The 27,445-nt window shown below is 38.2% G+C and overlaps 1 protein-coding gene across 6 annotated transcripts in view; it reads left to right on the plus strand.

Annotated features, from left to right (window-relative positions):
* PPP1R9A (protein phosphatase 1 regulatory subunit 9A) overlaps positions 1-27,445 on the plus strand; it is a 127,742-nt gene that overhangs the window by 40,077 nt on the left and 60,220 nt on the right. The window lies entirely within an intron of this gene.

Genomic DNA, 27,445 nt, shown 5'->3' on the forward strand with positions numbered 1-27,445 from the left:
CTGACTCAGTATCTTTCAGTCCACCAAGTGCTATTTAAAGAACAAGCACATAGGAAACAGAAAAAGACCAAAATACTGCAGAAATTAACAATGTCCTGAGTTAAAAGTAAAGCTAGCAAACTTCTAGCTGGTTTGCATTAGAGTCAAACAGTGCTTCTGAAAGCTGTGCTAAAATTCATTCCTCAAAGATGTGTCTGTGGATTTTGTTATTAATGTTTTCTATGTAGTAGATAATTTCTGCAGCATCACATTTTTCTGTTAAGGTAGAGAGCGATATCAGTATAACTAAAGATGTTAAGGGATTCCTCTGTAGAATTTCCTTTCATCTAACCAAGCCCCTTCTACCTCAGAAGATGGTTTGGTAGCTTTAATTGTTCTTTACAGCCTTTCCATGAGATCTGTGGACTTGACAAAACCATTAGGGAAGAGGAGTGTTGGATGTATCATTGATGTGTTATCTATGTGGAGAGTCCTGTTTTGTTTTGCTTTTCTGCAGTAACTGCCTCTTTTCACAAACATCAGAGCAGAAGGCACATACAGGATGTACAGGAAGCACAAAAAAATAGTTTCTTTTTGTTAAAGATTGCCTCTAGCAAATTGTCACAATAACTTTTCCTAGTTGCTTTTGCAGTGAGGTTCAACTAACCAGTAAGATTCTTAAACTTCTGAACATGAAATTTCAATGCATTCTGTGGCAATTATCTTGTAAAAAATGCCTTTCAAGAGCAGCAGCAGAGGTCCCGGCATGCTCCTTTTCTGTGTGAGGTAAGGAAGAACATCAAATATGTGTGAAATTCATTTAAGATTTTCAAATAAGTAAAGAAGAATCCACTCTGCTTGGGAAAACACAGGCCCCGTGTGCGTAGCCAAAGCCACATACATAAGATCTTGAAGGTACATTGTATGGGAAGTAAACTCCCCCAAATGGTTAATTCTTCTTTTTACAGGAAATGGATTTTCTAAATTAGCTTTTAAGTGTGTTGCTGTCATTTTATTGACATAATGAGAGGTGTGAGATTTGCCTGCACTGAAGTATGCATAGCTCAGAATTGTAATTAATTTAGGAATGGACTTAAGCAGTTCCCAAAACCAGTATGTTAATTAAAATATTTGAAAAATAAAGACCATTTTTGTGACTGTTTTCATAGTTTTGCTTCTGAGTGCTAATGTGATTGCTGTAATCTAGCAACAGCTGTCACAAAGAATTAATTATTATTTGTCTTTATTCAGTATTTCTAGTGTGTAAGTTGCTTGTTAGTATAATTACTCCTGTTGGTAGATTCCATTTGCCTTCCTGCCAAAGATTTAGTGGCGTATTTTATTTTGCATATTTTATATCAGTCTTTTACATCTTTACCTGATATCTTGGTTGTCTTATTGTCTCTTTAAATACACATACAGTCATTGTTAAAGATTTTGAGATGTCTTTGCTGGTTTGCTTCCTTCTGTTGTGCGTTAGGCTTCCTTGTTCTTTTTTTATCTACCTTAAAAGCCCAATTATATCCTTTATCCTTCTCTGGCATGTGTTTCTGGTTGTTTTTTTTTTTTTTTTTATTTTTTTTAATGGCTGACAATAGAAGGAAAGAAAATGTGGGGTGTGTAGCCTTGCCTCAGCCAGCCAACCCTCCAGCAGCTTTGCAGCACTTACAGTGATACAAATGTGGGTTGCTTCTAGACATTTTAGCATGTCTGTCAGCCTGGGTGGTGGGATGTTTACTGCGTGACTATGCTGCCTTTAAACAACAAAGATTTTAGAAGCAGGGTGGGTAGGAGAAACGGTGACTAGAGCTATGGCACTTGTCAGATGTTGAGGTTTACTGTGTTCATGGGAGTCATCAGGATTTTATAAATTGAAGCGCTCTGCTGATACTGAACTGCAGGTGGAAAATTAGAGTCAGTAAAACAACCTTAATGGAACAAAATTAACTGCTCTTCTGAGTTAAGATATTCCTGATGGTGGAAAGCCCTTCATGGTGGCATCATTGGCTTCCTGGAGCCTAGAGGAGGATCAGGATTGCCACCTTGAAACAGGCCTTTGATGCAACAGACACCTGCAAAATCTTTTTGTTCAGCCTTATGCACTGCTGCTGCTGAGGCTGAATGGCACATTTAGGCCTTTGATTTAAAAGCAGTTGTTTCCTATTGGAATGTGGGTAAGTCTGGCCAGTAGTCAAGGTCCATGTCTAGGGTGGGTGGCAGCCAGCAGCGTGGCATCCAAAACATGTTCCTCAGCAGCATCCCTGACAGGGAGCTGCTCTCCCTGGGTGGATAAAATCATTAAAGGAGAAAAGGCAGAAAGAAACTGGACTGTGGGAAAGGGATGGGGAGAGGACAGAGCATAATCTAGATTATATAAGGTGAAACAATGGAGAGACTGTGGGTTTTCTTAATGAAATTGTTCTTCATAATTGTGATCCTTCCTACACAGGAGTGTGAGACTGGCAGGATCCTTGCAGTCTGTGAAATGATTTCTGGTTTGGGGGATACCACTCTTTGGGAGTTTTGATTAAGTGAAAAGCTCAGTGAAGTGTGGTTAGTGTGTAGTGTTTATAGCAAGGTTTAGTGGTTGATTACATGAGAGAGGTTTCCTTTTAACTTCAGGGTTTTTTTTTTAAATAACAATCTTTCATTGCATCTCTGAAATTGAGTATCCATTACTGCACTTGAAGAGGAATCAATGGACTTCCTTCTCGATGCTCAAGGGAGAAGAACATTGTGAAGTTGAGGTCTAATTTAGAATAAACACATTGAAAACAGAAACAAATCAAGCGAAGTTTCTGTACTGGGAAGTCTCTCACTGACTTGGAACGGAAGCTGAATTAATTCTTAGCAGGGGAGAAAATGTACTTTACAGGTGTCCTGTCTACCTGTCTTCCCAAATTCTCTTTCATAAGGAGTTTTTCTGCCTCCTTTGGCCAGCAGCCATTCTTCTTCCACAGCCTCCCTGCCCATGAGTGCAAGCCCTGTGCTCGCTCCATAGTTTGTAAGGATAGGCTTCCTTCTATGTGAAAGGGCTGGTAATGCATGTGGGAAATTTCCAGTAAGGATTTGCTGTCGTTCATGTATATGTTATATGAAGTAAGAGCAATACCCTTATTTTTGTTGCTCGTTGCTGTAATTACTCTGGAAGTCATAACTGGTTTGCCTTGGATTTAATGTGATTTATCTATTTATAATACCTTGACTGTTTACTTCTGTACTATGAATATTAATTGTGATGTGCAGAGCTTGCTGTTGTCCCTTAAGAAGAGGAAATGGGACCATGCAGGCTCTCCTTTGCATTCCACATGTTCAAACAATTTTAAAAGAGCTTGTGATGAGCCTGCCACCGCAGTGTACACAGTGTACAACTCAGACTACCCTCCCTTTGCTTGGCCAGGAAGGATCCTTGCAATTCTACAAGTTATCCTAGAAGTCCCTTTTATGGTGTTTTTTTTCTTACTTTTTGTTCCAAATAACAGCTACATTAACTTTTTGTTCATGGCACAAGCTATGTAAATGTGTCTAGCAAGATTATCACAGAACTGAGAGTTTAACAGCTTGCAGTTTTGCTTTCACATTCATTTATGTGTTTGTTGGTGCTGTGATAGCTGCTTTTATTTTTTCATGGGCAGTCAGGCAGATGTTTTATTTCTCCATACATACACTTATGACTGTGTCCATGCACACAGTTATGCCTGTATTCATCTTAGACAAATTTGTTATTTAGATGGTAGCTCCTGTTGTAAGCCTTGAGCCAAGTTTTTAGCATGGTTGTGCAGATGTCCCTTGGTGATGCTCTGCCAGGGTGATGTACACAGGATCTGTTTCATTGCCTTTAATGAAAACTATGAGAAAGATTAATTGAATAAAACCACAGATGGCATTCCATTAAACTGGATGCCACCAATTTACAGTAATGGGGTTGGGGTTTTTTTTTTTGGTTTTGTAACCTTTTGATCTCTCAAGACTGTTTCGTTTAAAATGAGAGTCCCAGGCTATTGAAGCAAAATCAAAGTAGCAATACTACAGGTACAGGAAGGGGGAAGAAAATTAATCCTGCAGTGAACTGTCGTTTCCAGATGTTAAAAATCCCTGGGAAAATACAGCCTTGGGACAACATTTCTCAAGTTTGCTCTAATATTAGTCATCATTTGTTTGGGTTTGAATTTAGAATAAATTAATTTAACATCTTAGGAACACTTAAGAAAGTTACAAATCCTGGCATTTTCATATATTATTTAAATATGAATCTAGCAATACAGATGTCAAAGCATACAGGCACTTTAGCCTGCTTGCAATGATTGTTTCAGTTTCTTTTTAACAACAAGGTGAGCATAAGAATGTATATAAAATTATATAATAAATGAATAAATTAAAATTTATTATATTTGGGCCTTCCAGTAGATTTTAATTGTGATTTTAAAATGTAGTTTAAGAAGTTTGATGAATAAAACATTTATCAAGCCATAACATAAAAGCAGCAAAGCATTTCTGTGGTTTTTTAAACAATAACTATCTCACGTATACACAAGGAATCTACATTAAAACCCTTTCTTAAAAGCACATGATGAGTAGGTATCAACATGATGTAAATATGCCCTTGCTTTCTGGGAGATTACCCGTGCTTAGGTTATATTTGTGTATTGCACAGGATATTTATGTCCTTGTCTGTAGCAGAAACTTCTTTATCGTGGTACCAAAGAAGTTTACTAGACATAGACTTCAAAACCAGAATAATCTGATCCTGAAATGGGGGAAATGGAGGATGAGTAAGATCAAAATCAGATTCCTCCTGTATTATAACTGAAAATTTGTTTTTATGGTTAGTCTATTTTAATAATTATGGGACTCTCTCTAACTTGAGAATTTTATTTTAATTACAATTCCCAGTAAGATTTTTCATGTAAACTTGCTTTTCTTCTCACAGGTGAGTTCCTAAAGCCCTTCTCCATGTCCTGCAGGCAGCACTGACACTCAGCACAGACTTGGGTGAAGGAGAGGGAGTTCAAAGAACAGCTGTTAATCAGCCTAATGAATAAAATCCTTTGTAAGCACCGTAACATTTTGAAAGAGAGTTCCTGCATACTCAACAGATCTGGTTACCCTGTGACAGTTACAGTGGACTATTGTAGAGAGTGAAAAGTCCTTTAGAGACATTGAAGCATGTAATAATGCACTGGAAGCTGGCTTTAGTTTGTTTCAGTTCAAGGTTAGGTTTTATGGCACCTCTTTCTTCTGCATAAGTTCAGCTCTTCTTTTATTTTGTAGAGCTTTTATGGAAGTTAATTGCATTTGATCTGACTTTCTGTCCTGCACATCCCTTGTTATTACAAGTCTTAAGTAGACTTTTGGTACATCTTTGTTTCCTTTAAATGACCATACTGTGTCTGCAGAAACATTTCTCCACAAGGCTGTAACTGGCCTGTGAAACTGAGCATGGTGTGAGCCCTGGGATGCAGTCATTCCTACTGGTAAATTGCTAGGGTTAGTTATATACTGCTATAGGTACAGCCTGAAACCTCAGCCCTTTTGTGAGCACCAGCTCTGGTAACGAGCAGTGGCATCTCAGGCCACCAGCCTAGCTTTGCAGTGGCTTTTGAGAGCTGGGAGATAGGGGAAGGGGCTCATGTGTCTGGCCAGAAAGGGGCATTGATAGAGAAGGATACAAAGGAAGCTTTTTGAGACTTGTCTTAAAGAAGGGGGGTTTCACATGACAGCTGGTGAAGTGAAAATGAGCGGAGGCTGTCCTTTGTCCCATCACTGCCTTTCCTGGCAGTGTTATGTTTATACACAAATCTTCCTGTCTCCACCTTCTGTCTCTCAGCCTTGCCTTGGGCTGGTGATGGTGCAGGAGCACGGCACTGTCCATGCTGGCTGTGCTTTCAGCACTGGTGCCAGAACTGCAGCAACATAAGAAGTTTGCAGGCAGGCTAGCAGGTTTGCTTCCAGTCCTCTGTTGTTATTATTTAGCAAGGACAGAATGCTATCATAAGTATACAGAATTTTGGATAAAATGTAAAACTTCCACCAATGGATCTGAATCTAGTTGCAGCCCAAGGACCAAGGACTTCCACTGCACTTTGGTTCAGCAACATGTCTGGGACAGAAGGTCACAAGATCCAGAGTAACAGCTTTAATTAACTCTTATCTAGTTTGTTTTTGTTTCTTGCTATCTGCCCAGGACAGTAGATACTTTTTTACAAAATGCAAGAGGTTTCATTTATTCTTCTGAAATTAAGTTCAAGCACACAATAAATTTTGTACAAGAACTTTTTTGAAATATATGCTTTTTATAGTTTGGCAGAAAAAACTAGGAACACTGCAAATTGGAGAATTGACAGATGCACTGCGAGGACTTGTGTTTTTTAAGAGTCTAATGTTTTGTGCTCTTCTCGTGTATTTTGAAGAGTCTTTTCTGCAAAGGGGAGGGTTTTCCCCAAGAAGTAACAGTGAGAAAACCTGTGATAATGCAAGGAGCAGAAATGTGCCAAGGGGAAAGTGTGAAGTGTACAAGCACTTAACCAGTCTGTGCTGTGCAGTGGACTTTGCATGCTGAAATATATGCTAGCACTGGAAAATTTGGAAGGGTTGCCTTTGCACTTTTCTAGATGTTTTAAGCAGAAAAGTCAGTCTGTAAGAAAAAATATTGTTCAGGGACAATCTTTATCAATATGAGATTAAAGAGATGATTCTGTTTTTAGAAATGCTGTATAGTGTTTTATTCTGTCCTTTTACACAATGTCCAATTTTTATTTTATAGTCTTCCCTTTCCTTTGTACTTCCTTTCACTCTTTATCCTGCTATCCACAGAGAATATCCTCCTCAGGCTGGATACGGTATTGCTGGCTTTTTTTTTTTTTGGCTTCTGAGTCATTTTTGGAATAGACCAGTGAAAGAGATTAAAGCTCATGTTTTTCTTATATGTTCCTTGGGGAAATTGCATCAATGATGATGCAAAATAAAATGCTTAAAATTTTATCTGAAACACTTGACTCGCCCACAAGTGTCTCTTGACGTCCGGCTGGCATGGCAGTAGCCAGTCCCAGCAGCATTTGAAAAGGCACAGTGTTTCTCTGAGCAGTGGTAATGGAAAATGCAGATTAGGAGACTGTAGAAGGGTAATCAAGAACACTGCCATCAGCCACAACCTCACATATCCCTGCTCTCCCAAACAGCCAGGGGAAAAGAGGAAGGAATACCTGCACAGGGTAATTAGAGTAACAGTGACCTGAATTCTTGTCTTTTGTCATCCCTGTATTTAAAGACACGAAAAAAAAAGAGTGAGAAACTCTTTCCTTTTCTTGACAAAACTTGATCTATTGCTTCAACTTGTTACTTGAATCTGTCATAAGAAATAGTGCTAATGAATTGTAAACAATGTATCAGTGCCCTGTGTTTAAGAAAGGAACGCAAAGCAGACAAAACTTTACTTAGTTACTGTCATTGAGCTGTCAATCTTTAATATTCCTGCAATCTACTCCTCTGTTAATGTTTAGGAGAGTATCTCCTAAAGAGATTATCCACTCCTTTCTGTTTATAGCTGGATTACAAATCAGTAGCAATCTTTAAATTCCTGATTATAAGGACGTGCAATGAGAGCTGTGTACACGATGTTTGATTCTGTTTGTGGGAAGAACTAAGTTCCTAAGCCACTTAGGTACTGAACAGATGGAGGGACAGTAGGTTAAACCATTCCTGATATATCCTAGCCTTTCACTGAACAAATAGGGTTCACTTTGGACTAAAGATAGGCTTTTGTTTATTATGTGTCTGATTAGATCACAGTAACTACAGGACACAATTAAAAATTTTTTTAGTGGTGATCAGTCTCCTGATTTGGGCACTATGCTGTCTGTAATGTGAAATGTGCTTTGTGTGAATCTCTAGTGTGTTTTTTGAAACGTAAAATTCCCACCCTTTCCCATGTTTTTCATTGTCATTTTCAGTTGCATTTAAATATTTATACCACTCACTGAAATTATATTTTCATTCCAGCAATATCTATACAAAAATTACACACATATTCCAAATACAACTTTGTTAAATAGAATTTCCAGCAAAAAGAACCACACAAAAGAAAATTCCATGTAAGATTGTGGTTTTTGTTGGTAGTCCCATTTCTATAACCTTCAACTTAGAGATGGCACACTGAATTTTTATACAGGCTTCAGATGTTTCAGAAATAAATCATAAAATCTTCCTTAAGACAGAATTTAGGTTTCCTGATACATGTTGTTGCAGAGTTGTGCTGAACTCCTGTGTGTCAGGAACTGCTTGCAGGATGCCATTCAAAAAGAGACAAGGTTCTGAGATTAGGAATCCGTCATTACATTCCATTAAAGCTCCATATCACAATAGGGGATTGTCCAAGGGCTCACAGGAGGAAAAGTGGGTCAAGTAATAGTTGATGAGTTCCATTCATTACAGCATTAAATGTTTTTGACAGATGTGCATTTTTGGTCGCTTTAGGACAAACTGTTTTTCATCGAATGTAATGCAGGAACTCTGCCTGGAAGTTGGTGCACAGTAGTGGAAAGAGAAAATAAAATACATGTACAGGTATGAAGTTTCTTGAAGGAGAAGTAATAACAACATTTACTTAAATGAGAAACTGTTAGAGAATTGCACTCTTCTGTGCAGAGAATGCCTCTTTTCCCTTCCTAGCAGCCCTTCATCAAGCCTAAACTTTCTACTTATAAGAAGGACTTCCAGTGTTGACAGTATAAAATTGTTTTCCCAGTGCCACCAACAAGATCTTTACAGTCTGATTGCCTTATTTCCCTCACAATTAAGGTATTTATGTATCTAAAGTTTTCTGTTTGCTAGCAAATCTGTAACTAGCACTAAGGGGTTAAAAATTAGCAGTTTCAGGAGAAGCCCCCACTGCAGAACAAGGGCCAAAATGTTTGTTTTGAGGAACAGGGCAGAGGGCCGAGCTTTGTGTCAGACTCACCACCCTGATTGCAGGGGCAGGGCAGAACCTGAAGGGGCAAGGCAGTGGAGAGGTGATGGAGGAGGTAGGAACTGGGTGATAAAAACTTGCAGAATGTAATTCTCTTTTACTCCAAGGAAACACTTCAGCAAAGTGTTTTAAAATTGTCAGTTGGGGATTTCTCTTGATCTTGATAACCAATGTTTTACTAAATGCTTATTACCTGATGCATTGACTGAGAATTTTCCTGTGCCCATGTATGGGAACATGGAATGGTGTCACAGCAGATGAGCTTAGAAGGCATCTGAGAACATTTTATCCAGCCCTGACTCAGAGCAGGTGGAGGCAGCCCAATTTGCTCATGTCTCAGCCCATTCCAATTTTGCATCTTCCCAAAGCCAGGGAGATTCTGCAGTCTTTCTGTGTCCCCACATTTGGGCATCGTCACATTGAATCTTTCTTACTCCTAACAAAAATCTGTTACATGCTGGCTGGTGTGTGTGGCTTGTTGTCCTTTCCCTCGAGAGCCCTGATCGCTGTGTAATCCCTGCTGCAGGGCGGCTGAGGGTGCTGGGCAGGTCTGGCCCTGCCTGGTTCAGGGTAATCCCACGCGTGGGACGGACGATGCTGGGGGCACCAGCCATGACCTTCCAGCACAGCCGCTGGCCTGACCTGCCGGGAGTTCACCGTGCTGCCTGAGACATCCTTCTTTTCCAGCTTGGGATCTGTGTGGGCATTCTGGGAAGCTCTTCAAATCATCACATTCTAAGTAAAAAAACCCCCATCCAAACAAACAAAGCAAAGCAACAACAACAACAATGAAAGACTCCAACCATAACTTGAAAAACCCTACAGGAAATCTAATGAGTACAGCATCTTTTATTTTAAATACGTTACTTATTTATTGTTTTTTTTTAATCCAAATTTTCCTTCAATTTTAGCTATATTTGTATGTGGCTTATTTAAATATTTAGTAATACATATAATATATTATTTAGTAAACATTTAGTAAATATTTAGTAAAGATGTAATACACTAATATCAAATATCAATATAAACATTTAAATATTTCTACATAATGTATAAATATACAAAATTGAAGTTAAAGCCCAAAAATAAGCATACCTATACAATTTTGAACTATTCTAGAGATTGATACAAGAAACCTATATTGTGTTTGCATGGATTCAGTATGTTTTTTTTTTACAAATTTGATTTGTTGAGAGAGATTATTTTTTAAGTTTAACATGATGAATGTAATTGTCCTTCTTCCACTTAACAAATATGCTACTTCAGAGGTTATAATGTGAGATAACCAGTGAACACAAAATCACAGTCAAAAATTGGTCAGTGCCATAAACAGTTACACAGTTTGCCATAGGCTCCTCCCTAGTCTAAAGGGAGGATGTGGCATTTTTAACATATCAAATAAATCAATCAGTGCATTAGTATTAGCTAAGAAGAAAAGGATATGGATAGTGCAACGTTAACTTAATCCTGTGGCCTTCTTTTCTTCCATAAAAATGTGTCAAGAGAGATTTATCCAGTTTTACCATGTTGAGGGATGGATACTAGAGCTCTGAATTTTTTCCCACAGGAAGGCTAGATAACTTTTCTGTCCATAACAGGCAATACTGAGGTTATTTTTATATAATGTATGAACGTTTAATTATGCCTTGAAAAAATTGTTTTATTGAAAGTTAGTAAAGATGGAGTAATGTTGTACTAGAAGTATATTTTGAAGAATGCTTGTGTAGTAGAGATCATCTTAGTGTTCAGTTTGCTGTGCAGACACATTTTTAATTAAAGGATTGCATCACCTCCTGGTTTTTGCCTGTTCTCTTAAAGTCATTGAATAAGGAATGGGAGTGTAGGACTCAGAATATGAGGGTTGTTTGCTGGTCAGCATTTAAGCTTTTGCTCTCTGAATGACTTCTGGAAATTAGTTTCCACTTGTGACTGTGATAATACTGCTGTTTAAGTAGTTGAGAAATTAAGTTTGTTTCACTTGTAATATATCAATGCATATGCAACATATACAGAATGTACAAGTGTAGTTGCTTAAATTATGCTCTTGTAAAACCCCTTTGCATTTCATTAGTTTTGAGAATCAGAACTGTTTATATTTAAGTTATTGTTTGGTTGCTTTCAAAAGTCTGCATTACAGAATTTAGCTATGCATTTTTTTTTTTACAGCTGTGTGCAATAAACCCACTTGCCAGAGTAAGTAAAAGCAAAATAACAAAGAGGAGGAATATGTAATTAAAATCTAAATTCAATTCTCTGGATACTGTATGCAGCTATTTAATTAAGAGATTATCTGGATAACTGAAGAACAGAAATAGCATCTGTTCTAAATTGCATAAATGAATATTAAGTTGTATTAAGAGAGAGAGTTAAAAAAAAAGAAAAGTAGAAGAGGCAAGAATATGTTCCTGTGTCAGACTGTAGATGAGGAAATCACATGGTTCTTTATGAAAGGCTAACTTTTTCCTTTTATCGATGAAGAGAATGAGCAGTGGAATAGTCTTGTTTAATTTGTGTTAAAAATACAGAAAAAATTCTTTATTAGCAGTCACTGATAATTTCAGGAGTATTTTATTTGTCATGGTCCCTTTGCATGCTTGGGTCATGTAGCAAGACAGAAAAATGAAGTTTTTTGAGGTCTTTGTACCTCACCTGTTTATGTACCAACATTTTTTCCTTCCCTGAGCATCATTGCCTTTTCTTCACAGTTTATATATTAGCAATTGGGAAATTCATGAGCCAGCAAAGTTCAATTATACTTCAGAAGAGACATTCCTTGGAAAGAGGTACAGCTGTGCCTTATCTGGAAACCTTTGAGGTAGTTTTGGTGCTGGTGACAATTGAAGAACGTCAAAAATTTCCAATTCAGTGTTTACCCTTGATTGCAGAATAAGAAAAAAACCCTGTTAGTTTGGCAGGAATTTTCAGCCTCTAAATATTGGCCTGATACTGATGGTGTTGAAATGAATTGTGGAAGTCTCTGTGACATGTTTGGAAAGCAGCTCTGAGTGCCTTTAAACTTCCCTTGATGTTTGGGAAGTTGAAAACCCTTGAATGGGTTTTCAGAGGATTGAGCTTGTTTGAGTGTGCCTGCATGAGTACAGCAGTACAAGAGTACTTTAGGTGGAGAAAAAAGTGATAGTCTGAACGTCTCCTTACATTCCCATTGCTACATCTGAACTAGTTTCTGTATTTTACTCAGCTTTTAGACCCCATAGGCCTGTGAATAGCTGATTCAATGATGTTCTGTCAAATACCTAGTTCTTATTATAATTTTTTATGGACAAAGATGAGATAAGCCTGGAATTGTGTAGGTGGAAGACCCATATGGGCTGAACAGGATTTTTTAAAGCAATTGCTTGGCAGTATCACACCTCCCTGGTCTATTGTTTCTTATTCAATTTGTTTCCTTAGAAGGTCTATCTAGGTTGGTTAATGAATAGTCTCATTCATTTAGTTACAGTCCTTTTTTATACTTTTTGCTGGGTAAGCAGAATGAATTGAGAAGCAGCAAAAAGGCAACAAAAGGAGGTATCAGATCTATGAACCTTGTTTTACTCATTCCTACTAACCTTTTTGTCCATCTCCATGCCAATCAGGGCACTGCTGACAACCTCTGGAGACGATTCTGGCCCTTTTGGCTAAGCCTGGAGCTCTTAAATATCTTCCGGTTTGTCCAGTTTGGCTTTTCCTCAGCAAAAGCTTAGTGATTCCAAATTCCTGTAATTTTTTAATTTGGTATGCACCACTGAAAATTTGCTTTTAAATTTGTTTTTTAAATTTAAAACAATTTAAAACTTTTTATAAAAGTTTCTGGTAATTAATTCTTTAGCCTTGTACTTCCAATGGTGTCTTCTTCATAGACATCTCACCTACAGCTTGCATCTTCAGGCTGCCTAAATTTCTTAGAAGGGATTTGGAGGAACAGGTGAAGAAGTATTCACTTTGCACCGTCATTTTCTTATGTTTGAGAGGCCCATACACCTAAATGGGGTATTATGTGATTTGTGTGTATTTGCATATAGTTTAAGCAGTAGTGGAACACAGTAGGTGAGTATCATCAAAAGAAGAATCTCTCAGTGTGCCTTGGTGGCTTCCAAAATCCTTTTTCTTTCTAGCTGATTTTTCTTCAGTTATCTTTATTTGAATGAACTTTTTAGACTTAGTTCACACCAAAACTTACATAGAAGAGGCGTCTGACACTTCTAATTTTATTTTTATCAAAGCTGAACTTAAATCAACTATATATCATATACGTGTATAATATATGACTATATTACATTCTTTTTAAGTCTTTATGATGCCATTTTACCTGTTTCAGTACTTACAGTCATGGACTTGCAGAAGGTTCTTGGTATGCATGTCCACCAGCCTGCCTGCCTGGTTAACTTTCTGTTAGCACGAGGGACATTGAGTCCACTGTGTTCCTTTTGGGATGAGGGAATGCTTCTTTCCAAAAGGGAAAGACAGTGAACATTAAATTCTGATACATCTGAAGTATAGCAACAAGGTTAGATTTGAGATCCATTTCTTTGAAAGGAGGAATACCTGGGCCTCAGCAGTAAGACACACTAAGAACATAATTATGTATTACAATTACTATTCTAATAGTTATTAGGTCATAATGATCTGGCACAAATTTATAACTGTTTCATTTTACTGCTGAAGTTCTGTTGAACTGGTGAATATCTACTTTTGGAGTTTATGGCCTTTATCGGAATTCAGGGGTGAAAATACAAAGTTTTCTCTGTTTTCAACTTTCTATTTTTCATCATTTCTCAAATTTGGCCTAAACTTTGACTGAAATGTGAATTTTGGGCGCATAAAATAACTACCAGGAGGGATGGGCAGCTGGCAGCTGCCACCAGCTATCTGGGGAGCATTGCTTTCCTCCCCCTGCTCATGATCTGCCAGCCCTTTCCCTCAGCAAGGAGTGCTGTGGGTCTCCAGGTGAGTAGAGGAGTGTCCTTCAGCTTTTTGTGTCCTTGATCTGTGCCTCAGTTAAACCATTGCTGTTTCTTGCACCCTCTGTAACCAGTGAATGTCTGGGTAAGGATATATGGGTAACCAGTGAATAGATGGATGAGGGTATGTGGGTAACCAGTGAATGTCTGGGTAAGGGTATGTGGGTAACCAGTGAATAGATGGATGAGGGTATGTGGGTAACCAGTGAATGTCTGGGTAAGGGTATGTGGGTAACCACTGAATGTCTGGGTAAGGGTATGTGGGTAACCAGTGAATGTCTGGGTAAGGGTATGTGGGTAACCACTGAATGTCTGGGTAAGGGTATGTGGGTAACCAGTGAATAGATGGGTAAGGGTATGTGGGTAACCACTGAATGTCTGGGTAAGATAGTGTATAGCACCTTGGCATTCAAGCGGGGAATATAATTGAAATAGATTTACTTTTAAAATAATATTTTTATGTATTTCTATAATATTACTATTTTTCTAAAACTACCTGCTTTTATTTCATCTATACAGTTTTGACCTAAAATCCAAAGTATGACTTTTCAGCTGTGTCAGGACATGTCTGATTCTTTCATTCATTTTGCTGTTAGATAATGCTCAGCATTTCCATCTGCCAGACTTTGCTGGACTTACATACTATTTTTCTGCAATTTAATTTCTCTTAGAAGTGCTTCTATATCTCACCCACTGCTTGTCTTCTTTTGAAGTTGTGATATTGGCTTTCGGATTTTAAGCTTCATGCAGCAAATTGAGCTGCTGCATCCCCTCTGGCCAAAACTGACTTCTGCAGCTGCAGTCTTTGCTTTTCTCTGGTACTGAGCCATCTTGCCAAAGGTGTGCCCTGTACCAGCTGTCTCTCTTCAGTCTCAGTCTCAGCTGGTACCCTGACAGACACACTGGATCTGTCCTGGCTGTAATTTGTGGTGAGGTCAGGCAGAGTTTGGATGACTGACTGAGTGTCTCACTAAAGCCCATCACTGTGCTGCTGGGATACCTCATCCCAGCTGAATAGCAAACTGCCATCAAAAAAAAGATGTTAAAAACACGAAGTCATGCTGTAGGGTTCTCAGGATTTAGGAGACCATTGTAATAATGCTCTGGAACAGATTAAATGTTCTTTTTTTCTTATAAACATAATTTCACATCTTATTGAAGAGAAACAAAAGGGACTAAGTCTATCAAGAATGCGAACTTCTCTTACTTGGTTAGCCAATACCTGCAATCTGCCAGATTTGAGGTTTCCATTTCTTTCACCATAATTTGGTGTATGCTTTATTTTACCATATTATTAGTAATGGATTAAAAAGTAGTGAAGAGAACAGTTTATTGTGTAACTACTGGTTGCTTTTACTGCCTGTTATCTTATTGGGTTTTTCATAGCCATTATTTGAGAAGGGCTTTTTCCAGTCTTCCACATTGTTTCTAGCACTTGAGAACCCTGCACAGGGACTGACCTGGGGTGCATTACCTACCCCACATTGGTTTAGTAACAAAGTCCTCTCAAGCTGAGAGCTCTTGGTTTTGTATGGTGGGATCATTAACATTTAATGAACCTCAGAAAGCTCATGTCTGAAGCCACGGAGCAGGTGGGACATTGTCATTGCTCTGGTGGCCTCCAGTAAGGTTCTTACACATTAGCAAGGGGCCTTGGAGGTGATGGACAGAAGATTCATTTCGTTGAAGCTGTCAGTGGCAAGCTCCTAGGGTAGGAGGAGGGCAGCAGTTTGCAGTACCTTCCATAAGGGAGGATTACATAGATTTAATTATTTTGCATTGCACACAGAGAGATTTAAATCTAGATGGTTATTAGTCTCTTACTGACTAATTTCTGGTTCCATAAATAAGTCCCCAGTTATTTAAGCATTTTTGAAAGGCAAAATGAAAACCTTTACATTGATCTTACTACTCGGTAGAAGGACTTTTATCCTCATCTGTTTTAGCAGAAATCAATATAAGTTGTAAGGCAACTAAAGTTTTGCTAGAACAAAGAAAAAGCTTGAGTATGAATGAGAGCCACTCTTGTATCTAAAACACATTTCATGTACATGTCAGGGAACCTATTTTGTGCATCTGTTTTTTAAGCACCCACCCTGGAAAAAGCTCCAAAAAGTCTGCTGAGATAATAAAATACAAGTTTTTTCCTAAACAGAAACATGATGGCTTTTCCGTAAATTTGCCTCTTCTTTGTTAGAAGTCATAACATTAAGACTCAACAATTGCTATTTGTATTTTTATTGTGCCTTTTTTATTCAGTTACATTATGACATTTATCAGAAATAAAATTAAGCTTAGGGCATGGAAGATGGAGTACGTTCAGTATTTAAAAGCTTGAATTTAAGGCACATTTTGACAATGACCCTTTTTGGCAAGTGAGGCTTTTAACCTAAAGGTAAGTAAAGCAGGATTAATTTAATACTGTTTTTATGAGGCCTGCCTGATCAGATAAAAATTTTTAAAACTTGAGTTGAAGCAATATCTTGTACCTTTCAGGGTAAATAGACAATACATGCATGATATATTCAAGTTGCTTTTAATTCAAAGAACAGTCAGGCAGTTTTCAGTTAACTGTCATAAGATTGCCAGTTCTCTGCATCCCTTTCTGTGACAATCACCTACTGTTGATGTTCTGTATGGTACCAGAACCATTTAGACATTAGGGTTAAACTGACATTTGCAAAGTTAAGTAAGATGTTAAAAGCTGTATATTGCCCAGAGTTGCAGTTGCAATTTAAAGGTTGACTGCCTTTTTCTCCTCCAGTATTCTCTGCATTATTCTCCTTTTTATGGTAATCCTGTTCTTCTTGCATTTGGAGTGGTGCTCATACTTCTAGAGATTTTTGAATTCTTAAGAGGCAAGATTTTCCTTTTTTCTTCAGGAAAAGAAAAAGTGGAGGGAATCAATTTTATATTTGCACAACCCTTGTGCCAGCACTCTATGTTGCTTGGTGACCCAGGAGGGTTGCCTGCATGGCCCGTGTGTGGCTCTCAGGCTCAGCTTTCACACCTGAGAGTGGATGGACTCGTGTGCTCAAGCTGCGGCAATGCCTTCGTGCAGCTGCTGTGGGGCTGGTGCACTTTGTCATGAGCAATGAACATGGATAATTCTTTACCTTCTGGCATGCACTTTTATTGCTTTTATTCCTGAAAAATCTGTGAAAACATTTCTTGCCATCAGGACTAAAATGGTTGATAGCATCCTTTTGAACGCTTTACTGCAAGGAATTGAATGCTAAAGCTTTATCTGATTATAGACAATACTGTGTTTGTGGTTATTTAGTTTAGCAGTACTATAGAAAAGGCTTTCAAAATTTTTCATTTCATGCTATTGTCCAATTATTTTATTTGGAAGGAACAGGTGCTCTTTTGTTAAGATTTTTTTTTTAATTTTAGAGTGTTTAATCAGTAACAGCAAGGTTAAAATTAAAGTTTGTACGATTGAAGTTTTACCAGCTTGGCTGTTTTGATGTCTGACCGTATGTTTATTTTCCCACAGCAGTTGTATCTAACTCCCTCATCCAGGACAGTGGTTTTATTCACCATTGGGTAAAAAGCAGCCAGGAGTTACATATACTTTGTACTAATTGTCTGTCCTGCAGTTTTCCAGTGAATGCTAACATTATCATTTATGTTTTTCTTGACAGTATTAGCCTTTTGTTAGCAATATTAAAGAAGGATTTGCAAGGGCTTCTGTGAATTGTTTCCTGTTTTTCCTTCAGTTTGATCTACAGAGGGTTGATTAAGAACAATAGTCACGCCCAAGGAAAGAAGCCTTTCAGTGTTGTTGGATATTCTTGAAACCATAATTACAAAATACTATTTTAGAAGTATTCTAAAGCTTCTAAAAACCTCGGATGTGTAAATTTTATTTTTTTTTTTTAGGGATTCATAAAAATAGCTAAGGTGGTATGTGTAAATATATTGCAGCAAGGTTTTGTAAGATTAATTTGCCATCTTCCTCTAGTTCTTCATTCACAGCTCTTACTTTAGGCAAGAGTCACATCCTTGCCAGTTTCCTTAGATGATGAACACCAGCTGACTGAAAAATATTTAAAGGTCATTGTTTTATAGAGATATTTGGTGTGTTTTCTTCATTCATTTCACTACAATGGGGTGCCCATTAAAATTATGCTAAGATAACTGAAAGGCTTACTGTATTGGCTTTATAGCCTTTCATACAGAGATTACACCCATTTTAATCTGCTATCTGGAGTATGTCCAGCTTCTGCTAAATGGTGTCTGTTTTACTTCTAAAAGAAATGTGCAGCTGTTTGTAGCCAAAATACAGTTCCTGTGAGTGACAGCGATACCAGCTGTGTGCTGCACTCTTCAGCTGCTGCAATAACTGTGCTCAGAGATGCCCTGCTCTCTTCCCTGCATCGACACAACATACAGGGAGGTTCTTCTGTAGCTTTTAGAGTTCTGTGTCCCTGCACAGGTTAAACAGCACTTTCCCTCCTCTGCTTGGAGGGCAGAAATCTGGACAGAAAGCCACGCCACATATTTTAGTTTTCCTTGCAAAGGTGAAATGTTTGTGTCGAGCTTCACTTTTCTGACTGAAGCAGGTCAAGAAGCTGCATCTGGAAAACAGAAAGCTCAGGGGCCTTAAGTAAGTTCTGAAAGTCCATGAGTTTTCCATCTCTGCTGCTGGCGTGTGGCAGGAACAGCCCTGAGCTCACATTTAATGCCGTGTCTGTCTTTGTATCCAATAACAGAGGTCTGAGGACATGGTGCCCTACCTGCCACTGTGCCCGAAGGCAGCGTGCAGGGACTATTAAGGGAGTGCACAGAGAGATGTTTGGTCAATACCAGAACAGTAAAGCAAGGTGTTCTTGTGGGGAAAAAATAGAGCAAAATGCTTTAAAACAAAACCCCAGTCCAAAATGCCCATGTATAAGTGCATCCTCCCAATTTCCCACAGCAGTGGGTGCTACACTTTGCATTTGGTTCTCCAAAACTTCAAATCTGTCACAGATTTGTGTATAGATAATGTCTGGAATAAATTTGAATTTATGCAGTAAATTTGGGCATAGAGAGTAGAATTGTGTAAAGTCTTCAGGTGAGCAAAACTCATTTTAGTTTCTCTACTCATTTAATTTTTCCAGAATTCACAGGTCAGAGTGAGAACCAGCTGTGATAGAGACTTCCCTTGGGGTTGATAAAGTTAATTTTGCTATTGTTTTCAAGGGGGTAATATATTTGTGCCTGATGTCATAGCAAATGTTGAAGTTGAAAAATGTCCAAAAATAATGTTGAATTGAGTCACTTTAAGAGTGTTTATGTTGAATCCCCACTTTGTGGCATTATTACTGTAGTCTCATCCCAAGCTAGCATTATTCATTAATACCGGCTTATCCCCATGATCCCTCGTTCTCTTTGTCTATTCATTTGGATACACTTTGTGTGCACATTTGTAACCTTCTGTTTCTTGCTACATTAATACCATATTTTAAATTGCACTTAGAGCTGGTGTGTTTGAAGTAGTTATGCTGTCAGCCCTGGGAACGCCTGTTGTTGGCTTGTGTAAGAGTCTCTTACCCCACCTACCATATTAGGAAGGCTGAATTCCTCTGGAAACACAGACGGCCTCATTTTTGAAGCAGTGGTGTGATTAACTGTAATGTAATACACTAGGTATGGATGCTTAATGGATAAACATTCTTTTGCTTACTCTAGGCAGTTTTGCCTCTTACTGGAATGCAGTGCATTGTACTCAACAGTGTGAATGTGAAACTATCATTAGCAAAAATGCAGTCAAGCTAAAATGAATTCTGCCTGCAGGTGCAATTAAGGAATTGTTAAGTCTAAATATAAAGTAATTGAGTAGTGGTCTAGCATTGAGAACGTGGCATGGCACTTTCTGTTTGAAAGATGTTTACAAAACACAGCAAACCTTTTGCTGTATTACAGAAGCTTTTCAGTTAATCCTCTTACACTCTGCCTGTTTGTCCATTTTTATACACAAGCAATGGCATTAAGAGGCTGTAGGGCTGCAACACTCCTACCAAATTAATGCAACACCCCGCTAATGGGTTTCTTTTACATCACTGCATGGTGATGTTAATGTGAATGCAGCAATAGGCTACTAAAGGCTTTAGAATCCAGAGAATCATAAGTGTTTTTGTTACTGTAGAGGAATATCTGCTTGTACTAGAAACGGAATAGATACCCTCTGTAACATGTGCCATCTGAAATTGTGGAAATATGTTTACCCTGTACAGGACACTGTTTGAAGGGCTGTCTAATATTGAATGTCATACTTTGCTATTCTTTAACTCATAAGCTGTGTACTCGTATTAATAGTATATGTTTAAATAAGAATTTATTTAAGCTGTGTACTCGTATTAATAGTATATGTTTAAATAAGAATTTATTACATCTCCTGAGTTTTTCTTAGTAGAATATAATAGAATTTCCCCCACTCATCTTGAGACTGTAAGCATTATTTTTAGAAGTCTCATCTCAGTTTAAGAATTCATTAAGAAATTTTCGTTAAAAAAAAAAAAATCCAAACCTCTCTTGAGATTTTTAGAACTTAGTTATTGTGCAAAGTGATGTTGGGACAGCTTTAGAGATTATGAGGGCTGCTGCTATGGTCCGGTGTGGAAGTGTGTTTGCTTTTTATCCCTTGCTCTGAGGCAAGGCTGTGAAGTCTTCTGGTTTCTGTCACTGGGGATCCTTCTCCCTCTCCCCAGCCTTTGCTGTGTCTGCAGGAGTGTTGGTAAGGTGGGCAGTTAGTGCCAAATGCCGTAGCTGCTAGAAATGAGACAAGGTATGTGAGAGAGTCATAAAAAACCTTTGGGAAAGTTCCAATTCTGCACCCTTAAAAAGCCCAGTAGGATTTGTATTGATGTAATATTGAGAAAATCAGACACCAAGGCAGACTGTTTCCATCTAGCTCTTTTCTTTCCCCTCTGCTTTCTTCTCTGCTTTAAGTAAAGAGATAGATAGGAATGTGTACACTATTTATAGCACATTTAAAAGATTTTCTATAAGCACATTTAAAAGATTTTCTATGTATGTGTTTATAAAGAATTGTATTAATTTTTGTTCCATTTATAAAATATTATAATTTCACAATAAAACTCAGGTTGGATGAATCATCTCTTTGTAGTTTACACAGCAAGTGTTCTGAATTAATGCCTGTATTTACTTTTTTGTGTCCTTGTTTTCCTTTGAATTATTTTCTTAACATATGTAGCATCTCTAAGGGAATAAAAGGAATTGCCTATGAAATTTTTGGTGGGGTCACTTTTAGTGAATATGCAGGTTACTCAATTTATCCCTGCTGAGATTTATTTTAAGTAGAATGTTTTATGCATAATCAATATTTTGTTTCAAGTGTTTGCCTCTGAGAACATTTGTGGCATTTTTACTCTGCATTTAGACCTCTTGACTTGTTGGCTGAGGGAGAGTGAGATTGCTGGGAGAAGAAACACTGATTTATTGATTCACGTTGACTTTGCTATTCTATGGCAGTCTGTACTCATTGGTACCAGAAGCAGCATTTACTCTTGGCTACCTCATGTGCCACACTTAAAGGCAGAAGAAAAATAGCACCATGCGTTAGGATGTAGATTGGCAGCAATGCAAGGATCTGGAAGAAATACTGCAGCAAATTCAGGACTAAGTGTCTAGGGACAGGATCTGGAACTTTGCTTTGTGCTCCCCTATCTGTTTGTAGTTGTTTGGACACCGGAGTTGAGATTTGAGCCTATACTGTGTTTTAATTAATTTGTCAAACTCTGCTCACTTCAAACATTCTCCTTTATGTCCTTATTTCAATGTTTAAAGATACAATGAATTATTGAGCTTGCTAGTTTGTTGCCTTGGCAATAGAGGGAACTGCCAAAAGAGTGATAAAATATATTTGCTGTTATATTGGAAATTCATGTTCTTCTTAAATACTCTTGTTCATATTTTTATATTTTTTTGTATAACATGGCTGTTTGAGTGCTCTAGTTGCAACTACTGCTTTGTTCTGCTGAATGGAGACACTCTCAAGGTACAGGCAAATGTTTTTACTTTTCCCTGCTGCAGGAAAATTCAGCTAAAGACATTCAGGTTTGTAGGTCACTACCGCACTCCGGTAAATACAAAGGTGTTAAATTGCTGTACCCACATCTCTAATCTCTCAAGCATCTGTGAGTTCTGCCAGGAGGGACCTTTGGAAGAACTCTGAGCTTAATGGGAATGCAGGGTTGTCTCTGGGCTCTTTTCCCTACAATTGTCAAACTACCGTAGTGAAAAACACAAACCTTCTTTATTCTCTATATCTAAGTAGTCAATAACTGACCAAAAATAGATAGGAGCAGTTGCAAAGTACATTTTTGTTGGTAAGTTAAAGTAGTGCAAAGTAAAGTTTAAAAAAAGGCAAGATCAGGCAAAGGGATGAATTACATATGAAGTGTACCTGTGAAGTACACAACGCTTAAAAAGTCTCCTTGGGATTTTTATATGATCAGTAGGACTCAGGGAAGCCACCTCACTATCATTTATACCTCCTCCCATTACATTGTTGCATCCAAGCTGCTGCATTAGAAAAACCAGCCCACTGTCAGACAAGATTTAGACCCAGGTCTGCAAAACTCATCAAAGAGAATTGACTGAAAATTGTTTAGCCTGTACCATTAATATAAAACAGACAATATTTCAATTTCCCATTCATATTAATGGTTATCACAAAAAAAAAGCGAGAAAAAAAATCTGCGTGGAACTGTAACTCATCACATATTAAAAAAAAAACCAAAACAAAACAAAAACCCCACAAAAAAACCACCAAGCCACCTGAAAAATAACAACAACAAAAAAAAGCAGAAATATTCACATAAGGCTGTCTGGATATCTTTGTCAACTCCAGATTTCAGTGCATCTTCCTGTTTTACTCACTTACTAAAACAAATAACAGCAGCCCTAATAGAAGTACATGTTCCATGTGGGCTGAGGTTTTACTCTGCAGTAACAGGGCTTACTTTTACTTGCTAATTCCTCTGACCTGTTTTAACTGAGAGTAACAGCATGAAGTTTTTACATGAGGCACGCATCTCCTTTACAGCTACAATGATTTTGTATTTTTCTGCTATGTAGACAAGTAGCAATGTAAATTGTAATAAAACCAGTACATCAGCAATAAAAAAGTATGCACTGAATAAATAATAAGTGGATATAAACAATAACTTTCACTGATTCTAGGAAACTACTTAATGGAAACTAATCTTCTAAAAAATTGGCACTAAAAGTGAGCCAAGTAGCAGGAGCAGGGGAGGTGATCCATGTGCAGTACCCCACAGGCAATTTCGGTTCTGTGTTTTGGTCCAAAACTGCAGTGTATGAAATTTAAGGTACTGGTTTCAGTGAAAGAAACCTAACAGAGGAGTCTGGCTGGTTCTTTAACTACTTAGACCATGAAGTAAATGCGTCCTCATGTCACAGGACTAATGAATGTGTGTGGTTAGCCCATGCATTTTAATGCTTGTGTCCCCCCAGGAAATGCCACTGAGGCATGGTTTGGGTTTGGGCGGACATGCTGTGATGCCTAGAGGTGTATGGATCCAAACTGAGATGTGTTGGCACAGCTGCAGGTCAGTGACACTGTGGTTTTCTTCTACAAATGGTCTTCATGATGTTCCAACAGGTAGAAGACTTGATAGCTTGTTCCATTTGTCTAAAACAAGAGTATACAGAGAGAATATTTTCCAGTTTACTCCAAAAAATTGAACAGTTTGTCTGTGTGCCACGGCAGCTGCTCCTGGCTTGTCATATGTGTGAAGAGGTCTCTGGAATGGAGGAGTCTGGGGCCCAGATACTTTTAGGATTTTAGAAACATAAATCTGCTGTGCAGGTCTCTTTGCCAGAATTTCAGGACACTGAAAACAGATCTTTCTCTTCCAGAGCTTTCTGAGGGAAACCCCAGGCATGGATTTGCTGTTAGACGTGCAGTTTCTTTCAATATTGCTGATGTCTGATTCCCATCTGTGTCTCATTCCTGCACTTGCTCCTTGGGAGGATTTGTCTCCTTCCTTGCTGAAGCGTTGGTGACGGCTGATGCCCACACAGGCTGTAGGGGAGCATGAAGCCAGGAGAGCTGCAGGAAGCCTCCTCACTGACTCACTGCCTTTCACTCTGACAAAGCAACCACTTTGCAGAGAAAAAACTTTTTAAAAAAATAGTCACCAATTTCAGACATTGCCAGAGCTCCCTCTCCTCCCTGAAGCTATGCTGTAGAATGATTTTAAAGCAGAAGGTAATGGTCAAGTTGTGATTTCCTCATTTAGCTTCTTCAGCACAGCCAGAGGGGTTATCCTCAGTGCTTCATTATAGATAATCTAAATCTATTCCCTTGCAATTTGAAACTCTTCCCCCTTGTCCTGTCACTACATGCTCTTGTAAATAGTCTCTCTCCATCTTTTTTGTAGGTTCCCCTTCAGGTGTTGGAGGCCACAGTTGTGTCACCCCAAAACCTTCTCTTTTCCAGGCTGAACAACCCAATTCTCCCAGCCTTACATCAGATATGACAATTTTTATGTTGCACAGTTTATAGTATGCAACACTAATAGTGGTTTATGTAGCACCAAGCTGGTTGGCCCATGTGATTCTTTAGAGTTATCTCCATTCTGACTTGCTTAAAAAAAATAAAAAAACCCCTTGTCACTACCTACTGGTTACTGTTAGCTAAATTCTGTAAATTATTGGTGGATAAGAGCTATGGGAAGTCACCCCAAACTTAGGAAATTTTGCCTTTTTTTCAAGAATAATCAATTTTTATCCTTCTGATCTTACTCCTGAAGATGAAGTTCTAAAACAAAAATGTAGGGGTTTTTTTCTGAATTAGTCACCAATGTATTTTTATAGTTAGTGACATGTCTTCTCTAGCTTGTGCTCTGCCAAAGAGAAGCAAATGATCTGTGTGTGTATGTATGATTTCCCTGGGGATACCACCCAGGGTGCCTAACAATTATACCTACTTCTTTCATATTACAGTTTGTTACTATATTGGTGCTGGATGAATCACTGATGACCCCTTTTTCTGTCACTTTAGAGAACACAGAAGTATGTTCTATTAACAGCAGCTCTTCAGGGCTTCTTTCAATGTGTCACCACTGTCGGCTTTTTGTTTTCCACAAGTGCTGTTTCAAATCCTAGAAAATGTCACAAGTGAATTCTATGAAAAATTTTTTTTCCCTAAATGCTTGTAGTGGTAAAATCAGAGAGTAAGATACTATATTGGATATACTAGAAAAAGAGCTTGCTTTATGAGGAATGGTTTGTGATATGGCTCTTGGGGATGATCCTATACAGGACCCAGAGTTGACTCTGTGATCCTTGTGGGTCCCTTCCAACTCAGCATATTCTGTAGTTGTGACTTTACTGTACTGGCTACTTGGCCAGAGTGGCAGTAAAACCAAATCTGTCCAATGACAGGGAATGGGAGAATTCCCATGAGTCTGAAATCCCACACACACTCTGGAAAACACTTCAGCAGCAGACGTGGTAAAATAGTTGTACTTAAACCAAGTTAACCATACTGTGAGGAAGAAGTTATAAATGTTTATCTTATTTTTAGTGCTGTAAAATCTTGAGTGACAGTTCTCATGACTGTACTGAGCAAGCAGTTCATTACCCTGGTGGATAGACTGTTTCATAAAGAAAGAAAATTTCCAAGCATAAATTTTCTTTACTTCAATTTAACCCAAAGATTCATTTAATGGAATCAGTCAACTGTGAAATGTGATTGCACAAAATGAGATAAATGACATAGAAGAATATCCTTCTTCTTCTTCTCCTTTTTGGGGGGAGACAACTGCCTTGTTGAAGGCAGTGGGCAAAGTTATATGACCAGTGTACAAAAGACAGTGAGTTGATGCCAGGCAGGAAACACAGAGCTTTGTGCAGTCAGGGATCTACAATCTCAGAGTGAATGCTTAGGTGAGGTACTAGATAAGAGTAGTGTGATGTATTTGGAGACATAATGATAACTTTTAATCACCAACAGTATATTTAGTTTCCTTTTAGTAGTAGTATTAAAATACTTCAAAACAGTGGGCACAATCCAAAAAGCCATATCTTCTGTCCAATCTGATTAAAGAAAATCATCCCAAACCCAAATGCAGTATATGATTTGATGCTTTCAAAGAAAATTATCCTGAAGAGTATCCAGTCATTTTGCAACAAATCTAAAACTGCTTCCACAATATTCTCATGCCAGTCATTGAACTCAAGGACGAGAATGGTGCCAGTTAACATGATGAAAAGAAATCCAGAAGTAAATGTACTCATTTTGTGACATAATTTTCCCCTATACCGCTCTCTCAGTTGTTCTTTGTCTCCGGCTAGCAGTATATTCCTTTACCTTCATGCAATTAATCTCTGTTCACGTTTGAGGCATGGGTCTCTCTCATCATGTTAATAAATTACATGATTCAAGCTAAATTCACAGCTGTTGTTTTTAACCTGTACTTGCTTGCATGTCTGCTGCATTTCAAACTTAAGGTTTATGGTCAAACCTCAGCTCAGTAATGTTTTAATTGAGTCTCACTCTATTGATTGATCCTTATTTTGGTTGATTGCAGCATGAATGAGGTTGGACTTGATCATGGAACCGTTACTGGGTAAAAACTGCAGCCTTTGACACCAAATCACAGAGAAGGGAGGCTGCCAGGGAAGCTGTACCACTTTTTCATTGCTGTTGAGTGGACTCTTCCAGCTGTTTTTTTCTGTTTTTAGTCAGGATAGAAATGGTGGCCTTGAATTGCACTACTTGTTTCTCAGTCCGTGTTTTTCCCCACTCTTACAGATACTACAGCAGCATAAAACATTCAGCAGCACTGGACAGCATGATGTGTCTTATTTTATTTATGCTTTGAATGTATTTATGAAGGATTTCTAGGAGCATAATTTTGTTAAAGCAGCCTTCTTCTTGCATCATAATAGCTAAAAATCCATGTGAGATAGGTTTGTGAATTCTTGTAAAATGCTTATAATTTCCGTCTTCTTGGAAGAGAAAACAAAGTGTTTCACATTGGTGTGAAATACTCATGTGAGTGGGTATTAAAATTGCCATTGAATCACTGCTGTCTTTTTGGTAGCTTTGTGGTGACCATAGCATAGTTAATAGACTTGCAGTAGTATTTAAAAGTATTTTTATATTTCAACTGTAATATATTTGCTGTTTAAAAGAAATGAATGTGTATTGACGGCTCTTCAGGCAGGTGAAACCCCAGGTGGCAGTGACCCAGCTCCTGTCACTGCCCTGGGCAGCCAGCTGGCATGTGTGCTCCATCCAGGGGCACCGTGAGAGAGCCTCCAAGCAGGGCTGTGAAAGAGCAGACTTCTGGAGAACTTTGGAATGTTTGTGTAGCTATGTAGCAGGGTGCAGTGTTTTATATTATTAGAGGAACAGTGATAAAGGAAAACGTGGCCACGCAATGATGTCTTCTGTAGGTTGTCTGTAAAAGAGGAAGAGGAAATGTGGGAAGTTGTTTTCCTTTATTTGAAGTGATGAATATGATTATATCCATGAGACTGAGGCTTAGTAAAA

The sequence above is a fragment of the Melozone crissalis genome, unplaced genomic scaffold, assembly GCF_028551555.1.
Source record: "Melozone crissalis strain CALT ecotype California unplaced genomic scaffold, PUWL_Pcris_2 ptg000016l_1, whole genome shotgun sequence".
Taxonomy (NCBI): Eukaryota; Metazoa; Chordata; class Aves; order Passeriformes; family Passerellidae; genus Melozone; species Melozone crissalis.